Here is an 18,668-nt window from a genome sequence, read left to right on the forward strand (position 1 = left end):
TATCATAAGGAGAATGGTTCTCTAAATTTATTGGTAAATTTCCTGCAAAACCTATAAAGACTTTTTAATGTTGAAAATGACAAGGCTGTATTATCTTGAATATAAAGGAATGTACAAAGACTTTTAACTACTTTAAATTCTGAACTTTGAAGAGATTAACAAAATTTAATTTTAAGGTAAATTATACCTAAGAGAAATGTCAACTTAAAGAGGTAATTTAAAAGAAAAGTTATAAGCTCCACAAAGTAATAAAAATGTTTCTTTTATGACAATCACAGTATGGTAAGCAGCTTATTATAATAATCCGAAGCTGTAACTTTGATGTCTTCCTAGCCAGCTCAGTTATGACATAAACTAGAGACATTTTGAAATGATGCCCAATGATTGTCAATTTAAACATGCTGGCAGTATGGTATCTAATTTCAAAACACTACTTAGGACAAAAATTTCAGCTGCACTACTCTATTATAGCATCACTTTCCGAGCGGTTTTTTTTTTTTTTATGGATTTCTTAAGCTGCTGGAGATCCTGTACCACAGTGAAGTCCATGGTTATGGACAGTCCCTTTGTTTCAGCCAATTCCACAAATGCCTTTTTTTGAAACTAGATTTTGAGCTTTTCTCTAGTTTCTGACAAAGTTTAGTATGTATAACATTTATGTTTAGAAGAAATTAAGTCACTGAGTAATACAGGAACAAGGAAATCATATGCATAACAGCCCAGCTAAAAATGGGCACATGATCTTGACACTCATAAAGGAAATCAGGCAAAACACCATAGGAATTATCAGGCTTCGTGGTTTGGAAATGAAAAAGTTTCAAAGGTAACAGAAGTACAAGTGTCTGAAAACTCCCTCTTTATTAGTCACTTTCCTATCAACCTGTGTTAGCCAGGAAGGAGAAGGACAGAGGAGAAAGGAGAGAAAGAGAGACAGAGACAAAGAGAGGTTGGGGAGACAGAGAGACAAAGAAAGACAGGGGAGGAGCCAGGGACAACAATTCACCCTTCCAACCAGGTCCCCGGCTGCGGATTTAGCTCATTGGTTCTGCCGCCTGCCTGGCAAGCACAAGGCCCCGAGTTCGATCCCCAGTACCAAAAAAAAAGAAAAATAAACAGGTCCCACCTCCTAACAGTATGTCCAACTTACGAACTCATTAATAGAATAATCCATTGATGAGTAGAGGGTCCCCAGGTCCAATCATTTCAAAAGGGCCCACCTCTGAACACATGAGCAGCATTCCGGGAGACATTTTATACCTACATACACCATAACACCCTCCCTCCTCATCCTAATAAAGTTCCACAGTAATCCTCAGGGATGGAGGGATGGGTATCTACAACTGAGAGTTCCAGCCTCTTCCAATCAAAGTATCACCATACCATTAGAAAATTACCTAGACACTAGCATTCTATTCAGTGTATGTGAATTAATTCACTTGTTGCTTGCTATGTACCAGACATTGTCTTAGTTTCCTATTATAGAAACTAAAGGCATTAGTGGAAGTGCTAGAAAGAAGTACTCTATAGAAAAGTAGATAGGGGAGCAGCAAAAGTAAAATTTATTAAATTTTCTATGTACCAGGTATTGTGCCTATTCTATTTTACTCACTCCTATGAATCAGAAGATATTATAGGATCATTATATAGATGATAACACAGAAGTTCAGAAATTATAAGTAATATGTCAGTAGAACAATAGCTTTTTCAATGGAACTCAAGCCACGTATGGGCATACACGTCTAGAACTACAGCCTATTCAACTCAGTTCCACAAGCCTGGATTCAATGATCTGATGCACTTGTTTTTCAATTCTATATACACTGTACTCTACCCAGAAGAAATTATATCATTAGATAGCCAAGAGCCCCAAGCTACCCAATTAATCCTACTGGTAGACTAGGCCACTAGGTAAAGGAACATTTTTTGAAAAACAAGACATAAAGCCAGTTTAGCAGAGTGAGACTAAATATTAGCTTCCTGGTGAAATGCATGGAAGATTATGAATGAGGCTGTGAACCTAGAAAGGAGTGCATGTGTGTGTACAGCGGGGGTGGTAGGGATGGAAATCTAATCACAGAGAGAACTGTTAACCATATCATAGTGCCTTCTGTAGAACACTGTCACCATGTTGGCTTTCCCTTAGAGTGAAATGAGATGTCATTGAAGACCTCTGTACAGAAATGTTTCACAAAATTGCTCTAGCTTCTACAGAGGGACAAGGGTAGGGTTATTTTTAGAGGGTCAAAGGTAGAAGCAGAGAAACTGCTGGACCAGTGGAAAGACTATTATAATCAGGTGAGAGACTATGGTGGTTTTGGAACATGACTGTAGCAGTAGGGATAATAACAAGTGGATCTGGATCTATTTTGAAGGCAGAGCCAATACAACCTAAGCCCATTAAGAGTCCTCCAATCACTGAATATGAAATTTTTTAAAAAAATACAATATCTATAGGCAAACTCATAGTAGGAATTACCAAAGGTTAAGAAAAAATCTGAGGGCTGAACTGTACAGGGGCTGGTCGGGCAAGGGAAGGGGATGTTGGTCAGTGCGAGATCCGCCGCTGAGGAGGGAAGCATCCACAGTGGCACCATGGCTCAACTGAAGAAACTTGAAGGCTACGTGGGATTTGCCAATCTCCCAAATCAAGTGTATAGAAAATCAGTGAAGAAAGGGTTCGAATTCACATTTATGGTAGTAGGTGAATCTGGATTGGGAAAGTCAACATTAATCAACTCATTATTCCTCACAGATTTATATTCTTCAGAGTATCCAGATCCTTCCCATAGAATAAAAAAGACTGTACAGGTGGAACAATTCAAAGCTTTAGTCAAAGAAGGTGGTGTTCAGTTGCTGCTCACAATAGTTGATACCCCAGGATCTATTGGAGACGCAGTGGATAATAGTAATTGCTGGCAGCCTGTGATTGACTACATTGATAGTAAATATGAGGATTACCTAAATCCAGAGTCGTGAGTGAACAGACATCAGATGCCTGATAATAGGGTGCAGTGTTATTCATACTTCATTGCTCCTTCAGAACATGGACTTAAACCGTTGGATACTGAGTTTATGAAGCGTTTTCATGAGAAAGTGAGTATCATCCCACCGATTGCCAAAGCTGACACACACCGGAGGAATGCCAACAGTTTAAAAAACAGATAATGAAAGAAATCCAAGAATATGAAATTAAAATATATGAATTTCCAGAAACAGATGATGAAGAAGAAAATAAGCTGGTTAAAAAGATAAGAGACCGCTTACCTCTTGCTGTGGTGGGTACCAACAATATCATTGAAGTTAATAGAAAAAGGGTCAGAGGAAGGCAGTACCTTTGGGGTGTGGCTGAAGTTGAAAATGGTGAACACTGTGATTTTACAATTCTAAGAAATATGTTGATAAGGATGTACATGCAAGACTTGAATGATGTCGCCAATAACGTGCACTATGAGAACTACAGAAGCAGAAAACTGGCAGCTGTGACTTACAATGGAGTGGACAACAACAAGAACAAACGGCAGCTTACTAAGAGCCCTCTGGCACAAATGAAGAAAGAAGGGAGCATGTAGCCAAGATGAAGAAGATGGAGATGGAGATGGACCAAGTGTTTGAGATGAAGGTCGAAGAAAAAGTTCAAAAACTGAAGGACTCTGAAGCTGAGCTTCAGCAGTGCCATGAGCAAATGAAAAAGAATTTGGAAACACAGCACAAAGAATAAGAGGGAAAACGCCATCAATTTGAGCAAGAGAAACTAGGAAGCTTAGCAATGTATTTTAGAACAAGAGAATTCTTCAAGAACCTTGGAAAAGAACAAGAAGAAAGGGAAGATCTTTTAAACTCTCTGTTGACCACCAGTTATATATTAGTTGCTTGGACATCACTGTTTGTTGGATCCATTTGACGAACTTGCATCAGATTTTAAATCCATAATGATGGATTTAACAGCATGGAAAAAATTATTTTTTTGTTGCTCTTGATGGAATTAAGATGGCTTGAATTATCTAGGGTGTTGTGTATTTAGAAAATAACAGCTCTAAGTACCTTTCTATATTTTCTTTTCTTTTTTTATTATTTTTTTGCACTTTATTGAATTCTTTTATTGGTACATTATAGGTATACAACACAATTACATTTCTCATTGGGAATTGTACCTTTACATAATGCATCTTGGTTCTATTTTTTTCCCCATTCCTAGCCCTCCCTTCACCCCCTCCACCCTTCCCTACTTACAAAGACTTTATTTCCATTTTTCCATTTCTCAGCATTTTTCCTTTCCCTTCTTTCCTTTCCCCTGCCCCTCCCACTATCCCTACCCCTTTGGACCTTTTCTTCCTATTTTGCATTATCGATTATTCATTCTAATCATTGGTATATTTTAGGTATACAATATAATGACATTCATCATTGGAAATTTGCACCTTTACATAGTCTCCCTTGGTTCCTATTTTTCACCCTTGCCCAGCCCTCCCTTCAACCCCTCCATTCCTCCCTATTTATAAAGATTTTGTTCCTATTTTTCCATTTTCTCGTATTAATCCTATTCCCTTCTATCCTTTCCCCTAGCCCTCCCACTTCCTTCCCCTTTGCCCCTTTTTTTCCTATTTCACATTACCTATTATACATTTTAGTCCTTCTTTACACTTTCAGTTTCTCACACCAGAGAACCTATTTGGTATTTATACATGTGTGTCCTATTTATTTCACTTAAGAGTATCGCCTCAATGTGCATCCACTTAGCTATAAATGGTGCTGGAAAAATTGGGTTTCAACTTGCCAAAGATTAAAACTAGACCAATATCTCTCACCATGCACTAAACTAAAATCAAAATGGATTAAAGATCTAAATATTAAAATAGAAACGCTGAACCAGTTGGAACAGAGTTTAGGTAGAACTCTTGAAGACATCAGTGTAGGAAAAGATTTTATGAACAAAACCTCAGTTGCCCATGAACTAGCACAAACAATCAACAAATGGGATCTCTTCTTATTAAAAGGCTTTGCACAGCAAGAGAAACCATCAGCAGTGTGAAGAGACAATCCACAATGTGGGAAAAAAATCTTCACCTGCTCTTCCTCAGACAAAGGTCTACTATCTCGAGGTTATAAAGAACTTAAAAAGATCAGACCTCCCAAATTTAAAGATCCAATCCGAAAATGGGCATCTGAAATGAACAGACATTTCTCACACAAAGAAGTAGAAATAGCAACTAAATACATGAAAAAATGTTCAACATCACTGGTCATTCCAGAGATGCAAATGAAAACAATGCTGAGATTCCACTTCACTCCAGAAAGAATGACTGCTATCATGAAATCAACCAATAACAAATGCTGGCGGGGCTGTGGGGAAAGAGGAACCCTGCTCCACTGCTGGTGGGAGTGTAGACTGGTGCAAGCACTATGGAAATCAGTATGGAGATACCTCAAAGAACTAGGACTGGAAGTCCCATTTGACCCAGCTATTCCACTGCTGGGGATCTTCCCCAAAGAATTAAAAGAATCATACCACAGTGATATATGTGAGCCCATGTTTATAGCAGCACAGTTTGTGTTAGCTAAAACTTGGAAACAGCCCAAATGCCCATCAACTGGAGACTGGATAAAGAAAATGTGGTTTGGGCCGGGGATTTAGCTCAGTGGTTTCAGTGCCTTCCTCGAAAGTACAAGGTCCTGAGTTCAATCCCTAGTACCAAAAAAAAAAAAAAAGGTTGATAAAAAGAAAATGTGGTTTTTTAATAAAATGGAGTACTACTCAGCCATAAAAAATGAGAAATTAGAGACATTTATAGCTAAGTGGATGCACATTGAGGCGATACTTTTTTTTTATCATTAAATGGATGTGTTCAATTTAATGCCAGAGAAAACTTTACTGTTGTACAGTCATGTTCAGGTGGTTTGTTTACAGGATATTCCAAAATAAAAGGACTCGGGAAGGTTTTCATTGAGGATAAATTGCCATAATATGATACAAACTATGCTTCTCTATGATAATTATAATACAGACGTTCCATTCAGTGCAGCCTATACAATAATGTAATTTAGTCTACTAACACAGTTGACCCTATTTTTTGACACTTCCATTGTTTAAAAATACACATGGAACAAAACCTATATGCTTACAGTGCACCTAGAGTTTTTTTATGACAACCTTTTTTTGTTTGTTTGTTTTGGATTCTTTAAGTATGTAATTATTCTCATTTAGTGTCCTCTTTAGCTAGAATCTCATTACTGCTTCATTTTTGTAATAATATTTTATTTATACATTTTCCATATATTGGCCCTGATAAAATAGAACATAGCATCTTTCATATGGTAGAAACCAAAAAGGAAACTTTCCTTTAACTCCCTTTTTACACTCTATGTTAAATAGCAAGGGAGAAATGTATTTATAGATCATTTGTAGGCAGACTGTAAAGCTAACAACCAACCTGTTTCTACCTACACAATCTCTTTATTTTACCAGAAATGGACATCATGGCCTCCTGAGGAAAAAAAGTCACCATTCTGCATTTAGCTGTATCCATATATTGCATTTCTGTATTTTTGTTTGTATTGTAAAAAATTCATATAATAAACAATGTTGTGGTGTAAAAAAAATCTGAGAGCTACACAAGCAATAAATGAGTAATTTACAAATTTATAAAAATTCAGTAATCATATCTCCATCAGAATTCTCAGCACCAATATGAAGTCCAGAAATCAAAGGAGCAATAAGTTAGGGAAACTATTTTTGAACCAATATTTCTGAATCTATTTAAACAAGTTTTGGTGTGAAGGAAAAAAAATCAAAGACATGTTGCAAAAGTTTGCTTCCTTGGCCAAGTGTGGTGGCGCATGCTTGTAGTCCACCACTTGGGAGGCTGAGGCAGGAGGATTGACATGAATTTGAGCCCAGCCTGATCTACACAATGAGTACAAGGCCAACCTCAACTACATAGTGAGACCCTGTCTCATAAAAAAACAAACAAAAAAATGCAAACATTTGCTTCCCACAGAGATCACCTGAGGATATGATCCAGCAAATGAACTAAATAGTTATTCAGTAAAAAAGAGAATACAATGGAAGACATGTTAGGCAAAAAATAACAGATCATATAGTTTAGTCTAAATAATTGCTTATGCATGATGTGATAAATAATGTAAAACTGTGTAACTAAAATCTTAGATAAGATAGTCCAAAAAGGTGGAACTGGGAAGTGAGAAAAGTAGGAGAACACTAAGGCTTTGATTTAGTGTCTTATTTGTGAGAGGAGACAAATAAAAATTAGCTCTATATGTATATAATAAAATTTCAAATTTAAACATATTTTATAAAAATTAAAAAGAAACCCCAGAAAGGATACAGTGGAATAACTAATTTCTGAACCACTGGAATATAGAAAAAAAATCTTTCCTTCTGAGGAAAAAAAAATCACAGTATAATCATTCTCACAAAAGGGAAGAAAGGGAAAATAAAACAGAACAACAAACAAATTTTATTTAAAAGAGAAAGCACAAATAAAAAAAGAAACAAGCTAAACATAAAAATATAAGCAGTTAGAGTAAACCCAACTATAAGAACAAATGTAAATTTAATTATCAAAGCCTTCAGACTGAGTAAAAAATCTAGTTATGTGCTATTTATAAGAGACAAACAAGGACTTGACCCCAGCACAGACGAGGTGAACTTTCCAGGCCACTGTAGCATGGCCACCAGCGCCAAGGAACAGAGCAGCCCCCAGTGAAAAGGAGGTGAACCTTCTGGGCAGCCATACCACTACCCCTAGTGCCGAGAAGCAGAGCTGCCCACAGCACAGGGGAGGTGAACCTTCTGGAGAGCTGTACCACCACCTCCAGCACCAAGGAGGTGAGCCGCGCGGGTGAGTGAGCAGCACACATCCTCCCCACTGTCTCCACTGAAATGAGAAGACACTTAAATAAGTCTCCAAACCAGACTCCCAGATGACCTAAAGCAACCCCAAAGAAAAACAAAATGGAGCAATCTGATATTCAACCACCTGGACACCCTGAAATGGCAACAAAATAGCATGTGGAAAAAATGAAATCAGAAATAATTTCTCAGGTAATAGCACAGACTGTGCCCATAATGCGAAGACATGATTAATAAATCTGGAGAGGACACAGGTAAAAAAAATAGAGGAGCTGAGGTACATGATGGAATCCCAACATAGGAAACAAATGCAATCCATAAAACAAATGCAAACATTTCCAGGCAGTTAAAAACTCCACTGAAACTTTACACAGCAGAATGAGCCAATGTGAGGACAGAATTTCAGATATAGAAGACAAGAATGCAATCAGTGAAAAGGAAAAGAAAAATTTCTTTAAAATAGTAAGGGACCACAAGAAATCAATCCAGCAGCTGTTACATGATGCAAATAACAATAACATAAGACTGATAAAAGACAATGAAGAAACAGGAGAGAGTGCAGATGACATAAAAAAAAGTGTTCACAGAAGTGATGGCAGAAAACTTCCCAACAAGGGGAAAAGAACTTGACATACAGATAAGTGAGGCATATAGGACAACAAATAGCACTGATCAAAAAAAATCTACACATGGGCATATAATTGTTAAAATTCCAGAAACACAACAGAAGAACAAAGTTCTACAAGCAGTCAGAGAAAAGAAACAAATCACATACAAAGGAAAGCCCATGAGAATCAAAGCAGACTTCTCAACACAAATCATAAAGGCAAGAAGAGCTTGTAGTGATGTATACCAAGCCCTAAAGGAAAACAGCCTCCAACCCGGACTGATGTACCCTGCAAAATTATCTTTCAAAATTGATGGAGAAATAAGATACTTTCATGACAAAGAGCACCTTAGGAACTTCGTGAATACCAAACCAGTACTCCAAAGAATTTTACACAATATCCTAGGAACAGACATTGAGGATCACACCCCCAGGAAGCAAAGCAGAATGAACCCATGTGGCATGACAAGAAATTAAATACAAAGGGGGATAACCCAACAAAAAGAAAAAGTCATGACAATGATAAGTCAACATGTTTCAGTTATAACCATCAATGTTAACGGACTCAATTCACCAATCAAAAGAAAGAGACCAGCAGAATGGGTCAAGAAGCAAAATCCAACAATATGCTGCATGCGAGAAACACACTGAATTCAAAAGGAAACTCATAGACTGAAAGTGAAAGGGTGGAAAACAATGCTGCATGTGACAGGATCCAGAAAAAAAACAGGAGTAGTTATCCTCTTTGCAGATCAAGTAGATTTCAAACCAACACTGATTAAGAGAGATGAAGAAGGACACTACGTCCTTGTAAAGGGAACAATCCAAGAGGAAGAGATGACAATCATAAATATCAATGAACCAAACACTAGTGTACCCAACTATATAAAACAAATTCTAATGGACATGAAAAGCCATATATGCACTAATACAATTGTAGTGGGGGACCTCAACACCCCACTGTCACAAATAGATAGATCAACTAGACTAAAAATAACTAATGAAATACTAGAACTCAATCGAACTCTTGAACAAATGAACTTAACAGATGTTTACAGAGTCTTCCACCCCACAAAATCAGAATACACATTCTTCTCAGCTGCACATGGGTCATTCACCAAAATAGACCACATACTCACACACAGAACATGTTTAAGTAAGTGCAAAGGAATTGAAGTTATCCCCTGTATAGTATCAGACCATAGTGCGATGACATTGGAGATCCATAGCAAAAGAAACTTGAAAAATTTCATAAACATGTGGAAATTGAACAACACACTTCTGAATAACCAATAGGTCACAGAGGAAATTAAAGAAGAAAATACACAATTCCTTCAATTAAATGACAATGACAATACAGCATATCGGAATCTATGGGACACAATGAAAGCAGTCTAACGAGGGAAATTCATAGCAGTGAATATGCATGTTAGGAAAACAGAATGAGCCCAATTAAACAACCTGATGCTGAACCTCAAGCTTCTAGAAAAAGAAGAGCAGGACAACCCCAGAGCTCATACAAGGGAGGAAATTATAAAGATCAGAGGAGAAATCAATGCAACAGAGACTAAGAGAACCATACAAAAAAATCAATGAAGCCAGGAGTTGGTTCTTCGAAAGAATCAACAAAATTGACAAACCTTTAACCAACCTTGTCAGAAAAAGGAAAGAAAAGGCCCAAATCCATGCAAGTAGGAATGAAAAGGGTAAAATTACAACAGACCCAACAGAAATCCAGAGGATCATCAATACCTACTTCCAGAACCTATATGCCAATAAGATGGACAACACAGAAGAAATGGACAGATTCCTAGATACATATGAATTACCAAAGTTGAACCAAGAAGACTTAAAAATTCTGAACAACCCAATATCAACCAATGAAAATGAAAATGTAATTAAAAACTTATCATCTAAGAAAAGCCCGGGCCCTGATGGCTTCACTGCGGAATTCTACAAGACATTTAGAGAGGAACTGCTGCCACTACTCTTTAAACTCTTCAGTGAAATTGAAAGGGAAGCAATACTCCCAAATTCATTCCTGGAAGCAAGCATCACCTTGATCCCCAAAGCAGAGAAAGACTCAACTGAAAAAGAGAACTATAGGCCAATCTCACTAATGAACATAGATGCAAAAATCCTTAATAAGATAATGGCAATCAGAATGCAGAAGATCATCAAGAAGATCATATACCCTGATCAAGTGGGATTCACCCCAGGAATGCAGGGATGATTCAACATACGCAAATCAATAAATGTAATACACTATATCAATAGAGCCAAGAACAAAAAACATATGATTATCTCCATAGACGCAGAAAAAGCATTTGACAAAATCCAACATGCATTTATGATAAAAACCCTACAAAAAATTGGAATAGATGGTCTCTACCTCAAACTGATAGAAGCCATCTATGAAAAACCAACAGCCAATATCATACTAAATGGTCAAAAACTGAAATCCTTCACACTCAAATCAGGAACAAGACAAGGATGTCCACTATCACCACTCTTGTTCAATATAGTTCTGGAAACATTAGCCACGGCAATTAGACAAAAGAAAGAAATAAAAGGAATAAAGATGGGTAATGAAGAAGTCAAATTGTCATTATTTGCAGATGACATGATACTCTATATAGAAGACCCCAAGACCTCCACCAAAAGTCTTCTAGACTTAATAACCAAATTCAGTGAAGTAGCTTGTTACAAGGTCAACACACAAAAATCAATAGCTTTCCTCCACACCAATGACAGCCTCACTGAGAGAGAAATAGGGCAAATGATTCCTTTCACAATAGCATCCAAAAAACTGAAATGCCTAGGAATCATCCTAACAAAAGAAATCAAAGACCTCTTCTCTGAAAACTATGGCACTCTGAAAAGAGAGACTGAAGACGGTATCAGAAAATGGACAGACATTCCCTGCTCCTGGGTAGGAAGGATTAATATAGTGAAAATGGCCATACTTCCAAAACTGCTATATAGATTTAATGCAATTCCAATTGAGATCCCAGCAGCATACTTCCCCGACCTTGAGAAAACAATCCAAAAATTCATTTGGAACAAGAAGAGACCAGAATAGCAAAAGCAATTCTAGGTAACAGAGACATGGCAGGGGGTATCACAATCCCCAACCTGCAACTATACTACAAAGCTACTGTGATAAAAACAGCATGGTACTGGCAAAGAAACAGACTTGAGGACCAGTGGAACAGATTAGAAGATGCAGAAACAACGCCAGACACACTCAGCCATCTCATCTTCGACAAAGGAGCCAAACGCCCTCACTGGAGGAAAGATAGCCTCTTTAATAAATGGTGCTGGAAAAATTGGGCTTCAACTTGCCAAAGACTAAAACTAGACCTATATCTCTCACCATGCACTAAACTAAAATCAAAATGGATAAAAGATCTAAATATTAAAATAGAAATGCTGAACCAGTTGGAACAGAGGTTAGGTAGAACTCTTGAAGACATCAGTGTAGGAAAAGATTTTATGAACAAAACCTCAGTTGCCCGTGAACTAGCACAAACAATCAACAAATGGGATCTCTTCTTATTAAAAGGCTTCTGCACAGCAAGAGAAACCACCAGCAGTGTGAAAAGACAATCCATAATGTGGGAAAAAATCTTCACCTGCTCTTCCTCAGACAAAGGTCTACTATCTCGAATCTATAAAGAATTTAAAAAGATCAGACCTCCCAAATTTAAAGACCCAATTCAAAAATGGGCACCTGAAATGAACAGACATTTCTCAGACAAAGAAGCAGAAATAGAAAACAATGCTGAGATTCCACTTCACTCCAGAAAGAATGGCTGCTATCATGAAATCAACCAATAACAAATGCTGGTGGGGCTGTGGGGAAAGAGGAACCCTGCTCCACTGCTGGTGGGAGTGTAGGCTGGTGCAAGCACTGTGGAAATCAGTATGGAGATACCTCAAACAACCAGGCCTGGAAGTCCCAGTTGACCCCACTATTCCACTGCTGGGGGTCTTCCCCAAAGAATTAATAGACTCATACCACAGTGATAAATGTGCAGCCATGTTTATAGCAGCACAGTTTGTAATAGCTAAAACTTGGAAACAGCCCAAATGCCCATCAACTGGAGACTGGATAAAGAAAATGTGTTTTTTTTAGAAAATGGAGTACTCCTCAGCCATAAAAAATGAGAAATTAGAGACATTTATAGCTAAGTGGATGAACATTGAGGCAATACTCTTAAGTGAAATAAACAGGACACACATGAATAAATTTGGAATAGTTTCTCTGGTGTGAGAAACTGAAAGCGTAAAGAAGGACTAAATGTATAATAGATAATGTGAAATAGGAAGAAAAGGGGCAAAGGGGAAGGAAGTGGGAGGGCTAGGGGAAAGGATAGAAGGGAATGGGATTAATATGAGAAAATGGAAAAATAAGAACAAAATCTTTTTAAATAGGGAGGAAAGGAGGGGTTGAATGGAGGGCTGGGCAAGGGTGAAAAATAAGAACCAAGAAAGACTATGTAAAGGTGCAAATTTCCAATGATGAATGTCATTACATTGTATACCGAAAATGTACCAATTATTAGAATGAATAATCGATAATGTAAAATAGGAAGAAAAGGTCCAAAGGGGTAGGGGTAGTGGGAGGGGCAGGGGAAAGGAAAGAAGGGAAAGGAAAAATGCTGAGAAATGGAAAAAATGGAAATAAAGTCTTTGTAAGTAGGGAAGGGTGGAGGGGGTGAAGGGAGGGCTAGGAAAAAAAAAAGAAATCAGATAGTTCCTTCAATTAAATGACAATGACAGTACAACATATCAGAATCTATGGGACACAATGAAAGCAGTCTTATGAGGGAAATTCATAGCAGTGAATACTCATATTAGGAAAACAGAGTGACCCCAATTAAACAACCTGATGCTGAACCTCAAGCTTCTGGAAAAAGAAGAGCAGGACAACCCCAAAGCTCATACAAGGGAGGAAATTATAAAGATCAGAGCAGAAATCAATTCAGTGGAGAATAAGAGAACGATACAAAATATCAATGAAGCCAAGAGTTGGTTTTTTGAAAGAATAAACAAAATTGACAAATCCTTAGCCAAACTTGTCAGAAAAAGGAAAGAAAAGGCCCAAAACTATGCAATTAGGAATGAAAAGGATGAAATTACAATGGACCCAGCCAAAATCCAGAGGATCATCAATACATACTTCTAGAACCTATACACCAGTAAGATGGATAACACAGGAGAAATGGACAGATTCCTATGTAAGTAAGAATTACCAAAGTTGAAGAAAGATGACCTAATAATTCTAAATAATCCAATATCAATCAATGAAATTGAAAATGTAATTAAAAACCTACCAACTAATAAAAGCCTGGGTCCTGATGGCTTCACTGCTGAATTCTACAAGGCATTTAGGGACAAACTACTGCCACTACTGTTTACACTCTTCAGTGAAATTGAAAGGGAAGCAATACTCCCAAATTCATTCCTGGAAGCAAGCATCACCTTATCCCCAAAGCAAAGAAAGACCCAACTGGAAATGAAAACTATAGTCCAATCTCACTTATGAACATAGATGCAAAAATCCTTATTAAAATACTGGCAAATAGAATGCAAGAAGGTCATCAAGAAAATCATATGTCCTGACAAAGTGGGATTCATCCCAGGGATTCAGGGATGGTTCAATATACACAAATCAATAAATGTAATACACTATATCTATACAGCTGAGGACAAAAACCACATGATCATCTCAATAGATGCAGAAAAAGCATTCGCCAAAATCCAACACACATTTATGATTAAAAACCCTAGAAAATATTGGAATAGATGGTCTCTACCTCAAACTGATAGAAGCCATCTATGAAAAACCAACAGCCAATATCATACTAAATGGTCAAAAACTGAAATCCTTCACACTCAAATCAGGAACAAGACAAGGATGTCCACTATCACCACTCCTGTTCAATATACTCTTGGAAACATTAGCCATGGCAATTAGACAAGAGAAAAAAAATAAAAGGAATAAAGATAGGAAATGAAGAAGTCAAACTGTCATTATTTGCAGATGACATGATACTCTATATAGAAGACCCCAAGACCTCCACTAAAAGTCTTCTAGACTTAATAACCAAATTCAGTAAAGTATCTGGATACAAGGTCAACACACAAAAATCAATAGCTTTCCTCTACACGAACGATAGACTCACTGAGACAGAAATAGGGCAAACAATTCCTTTCACAATAGCATCTAAAAAACTGAAATACCTAGGAATCAACCTAACAAAAGAAATCAAAGACTTCTTCTCCAAAAACTATAGCACTCTGAAAAGAGAGAATGAAGATGATATCAGAAAATGGAAAGACATCCTTTGCTCCTGGGTAGGAAGAATCAACACAGTGAAAATGGCCATATTTCCAAAACTGCTATATAGATTCAATGCAATTCCAATTGAGATCCCAGCAGCATACTTCACAGATCTTGATAAAACAATCCAGAAATTCATTTGGAACAAGAAGAGACCTAGAATGGTAAAAGCAATTCTAGTCAACAGAGACATGGCAAGGGGGTATCACAATCCCCAACTTGAAACTACTACAAAGCTACTGTGATAAAAACAGCATGGTACTGGCAAAGAAACAGACTTGAGGACCAGTGGAACAGATTAGAAGATGCAGAAACAACGCCAGACACACTCAGCCACCTCATCTTTGACAAAGGAGCCAAACACCCTCACTGGAGGAAAGATAGCCTCTTTAATTAATGGTGCTGGAAGGGCTGGGGATTTAGCTCAGTGGTTCTGCTGTCTGCCTCCCAAGCGCAAGGTCCCGAGTTGAATGCCCGGTACCAAAAAAAAACAAAAAAAAGGTGCTGGAAAAATTGGGTTTCAACTTGCCAAAGATTAAAACTAGACCTACATCTCTCACCATGCACTAAAGTAAAATCGAAATGGATTCAAGTTCTAAATATTAAAACAGAAACGCTGAACCAGCTGAAACAGAGTTTAGGTAGAACTCTTGAACACATTGGTGTAGGAAAAGATTTTATGTACAGAACCTTAGTTGTCCATGGACTAGCACAATCAACTAGTGGGATCTGTTCTTATTAAAAAGCTTCTGCACAGCAAGAGAAACCCCTAACAGAGTGAAGAGGCAACCCACAATGTTGGCAAAGATTTTCACCTGCTGTTCCACAGACAAAGTTCTACTATCTAGAATCTATAAAGAACTTCAAAAAATCAGACCTCCCAAATTTAAAGACCCGATCCAAAAATGGGCATCTGAAATGAACAGACATTTCTCAGACAAAGAAGTAGAAATACCAAATAAACATATGAAAAAATGTTCAACATCACTTCTCATTTGAGAGATCCAAATGAATACAGCACTGAGATTCCACCTCACCCGAGAAAGAATGGCTGCTCTCATGAAATCAACCAATTACAAATGCTGGAGGCGGTGTGGGGAAAGAGGAAACTTCTCCACTACTGGCGGGAGTGTAGACTGGCGCAACCACTGTGAAAATCAGTATGGAGATACCTCAAAGAACTAGGACTGGAAGTCCCATTTGACCCCGCTATTCCCTTGCTGGGTGTCTTCCCCAAAGAATTAAAAGTATCATACCACAGTGATATATGTGCACCCATGTTCATAGCAGCACAGTTTGTAATAGCTAAAACTTGGAAGCAGCCCAATTGCCCATCAACTGGAGACTGGATAAAGAAAATTAGTTTTTTTATAAAATGGAGTACCACTCAGCCATAAAAAATGAAAAATTAGAGACATTTATAGCTAAATGTATACACATTTATGCAATATTCTTAAGTGAAATCAATAGGACACACATGTGTGAATACCAAATAGTTTCTCTAGTTTGAGAAACTGAATGTGTAAATAAGTACTAAAAGGTATAATAGATAACGTGAAATAGGAAGAAAAGGAGCAAAGGGGAAGGGGAAGTGGGCGGGATAGGGGAAAGGAAAGAAGGGAATGGAATTAATATGAGAAAATGAAAAGATGGAAACAAAGTCTTTGTAGATAGGGAGGGGTGGAGGGGTTGAAGGGAGGGCAGGGGGAGGGGGAAAAATGAGAACCAAGAGAAATTATGTAAAGGTGCAAATTTCCAATGATGAATGTCATTATATTGTATACCTAAAATGTACCAAGAGACAAACCAAAAACAAAATGGTACTGTTGAAAATAAAGCTGTGGCAGAATGTGTATTAAGAAAAAGTAAAAGAAAGCAAGTATAGAGAGGTTAATATTCAGCAAGATAGAAACAAAATGTCAGTATTAATAGGACATAGAAAGATATATTAATAAAATGTTTGCTTAAAATTATATGTGTCACAAATTTAATGACTTAGAAAATATGCACAGCAAAAACGAACAAATACAAGAAAACAAAATATTGTAGAAGATTTTAGCATGCAGTTCTGGAAAACAGCAATTGAAGATCAAAAAGAAGGCACAGAAAACTTCAATAATTAAATTATATCAAAATAAAAAGTCAAGAAAAAAGAATAAGTTAAATCTAATATAAACTGACACATACTGAAAAATCTAGAAAGACGTATTTTTTAAGAGTTGCAAAATGATTCCTACAGTAAGAAAAAGAGATTGAGGGAGCTGAGAGAAAGGAAGAAATTTATATCTATGTACGTTTCCATATCTATATAAGTTTGAATACTTTTCAATAAATGCTATTTGTTTGTTGACTGAAGCTCCTTCCTTTATTCCCATTCCACTTTCTGACCCAAGTTGAATGCCCTGGAGCAGGTCTTGGATCACCGGATAAACAAGGAGAAATAAGGATAAGAGAGAGTAAATATAACTGGTGCTCTGGTCCAGGACCCAATGGCATGTCTTACGTGATACTTCAAATCCAAACCACAAAGTTACAGTTCCGCACGTGTATTTCCATAAAGAATTCTATGTCCTTTGAATGAAATTAAACACAGGAATAAAATTTAAAATGTCTGAATTTTAGAAGTATAATTCCATATCTGGTACCTATGTCAGAATCTCTGTATAAAGAATGTTGAAGCAGAATTACAAAGAGGTGATGATGGATACGGATGCATTTTAAAGCCTTTTCCCAGCCTGTCAAGTTTAACTTACTCAGTCCTACTGCACCCAATCAAGACAAGACCTTTGGAAACGACTGTAAATTTTAATCATCTGTGTGACTGTGATTGAGGGTTCGTAACAGCTACCAGGAAGAAGGACAGAAAAAATTAACAAAAGATTTTGTTTTACACAGTGGATTACTTCAAAGGGAAAGAAAGAAGATCACATGCACAGTTTGGGGCAGGGAGTCTACAAAGGTTTGAGATGTGAGACTTGGGCCATAGTTCCAAAAATTACCATAACATAAATTAACAAACAAATATAGTCCATTTCTGCAGAAACATCTTACTTTCTGTTACCAGTCAGCTTTTATTTTCTTTGGTATTCTATATCCTCAGCACCTTCTCCCCCCACCTTACTACAAACTCTTGATTTTCTTTTGATTTTTTAAAAATAAAATCTTCATGTTTTCTTCTCTGCAGGGAACTTTGCCTAAGTTTAACATGCCATATAACTTAAGATTACTCATCTCCTACAAATACAACCTACTTTCTGCACTTAACCTGGAACCTAAGTAAAATTCCCTGGCCCTGTTATACACTAGATTCATGATTTCAAATCCAGTTCACACATACAATGCACATTTCTACATCACCTGCATTCTGGAATTCTGATGAATAGTACTGTATCTACAAAGCTTTTTAAAACTTTAAGTGAAAACAGATCCCTTTTAGATTGATATTGCCAAATCACTTAATACCACTGATCCTTAAATATTATTCCTAATGAAATTTTCATGAAGTTATTGTCATTGTGAAAGAAGGCCCTGCCACTCTCTGATTACTGCTGTTAGAGCCTCAGACCAAAGGAGAATAAAAGGATTTTGAGTCCTATGTTTAAAACCAATATCAAATATTCACAAAAACTATATGAAAGTTTAGACTCTTGACTCAGTAGTTTCCTGTATGGGAATCTATCTTAAAATAATTCAAAGAATAAAAAATTATCTGTTTAGGGCCAGGGATTTATCTCAGTGATTCTGCCGCCTGCCTCGCAAGTGCAAAGACCTGAGTTCAAGCCCCGGTACCAAAATGAATACATAAATAAATAAAAATATGATCTCAAAACAACCTTTCTCTT

The 18,668-nt window shown here is 37.1% G+C and overlaps 1 protein-coding gene and 1 pseudogene across 1 annotated transcript in view; one reads left to right on the forward strand and one right to left on the reverse strand.

Moving 5' to 3' along the window:
* The window catches only part of Morc1 (MORC family CW-type zinc finger 1), a 209,433-nt gene that overhangs the window by 144,615 nt on the left and 46,150 nt on the right, over window positions 1–18,668 (reverse strand).
* LOC101709189 (septin-7 pseudogene) lies at window positions 2,341–3,885 on the forward strand (annotated as a pseudogene).

The sequence above is a fragment of the Heterocephalus glaber genome, unplaced genomic scaffold (genome assembly GCF_053883595.1).
Source record: "Heterocephalus glaber isolate CG9 unplaced genomic scaffold, H.glaber_assembly_v1.0 deba00000122, whole genome shotgun sequence".
Classification (NCBI taxonomy): domain Eukaryota; kingdom Metazoa; phylum Chordata; class Mammalia; order Rodentia; family Bathyergidae; genus Heterocephalus; species Heterocephalus glaber.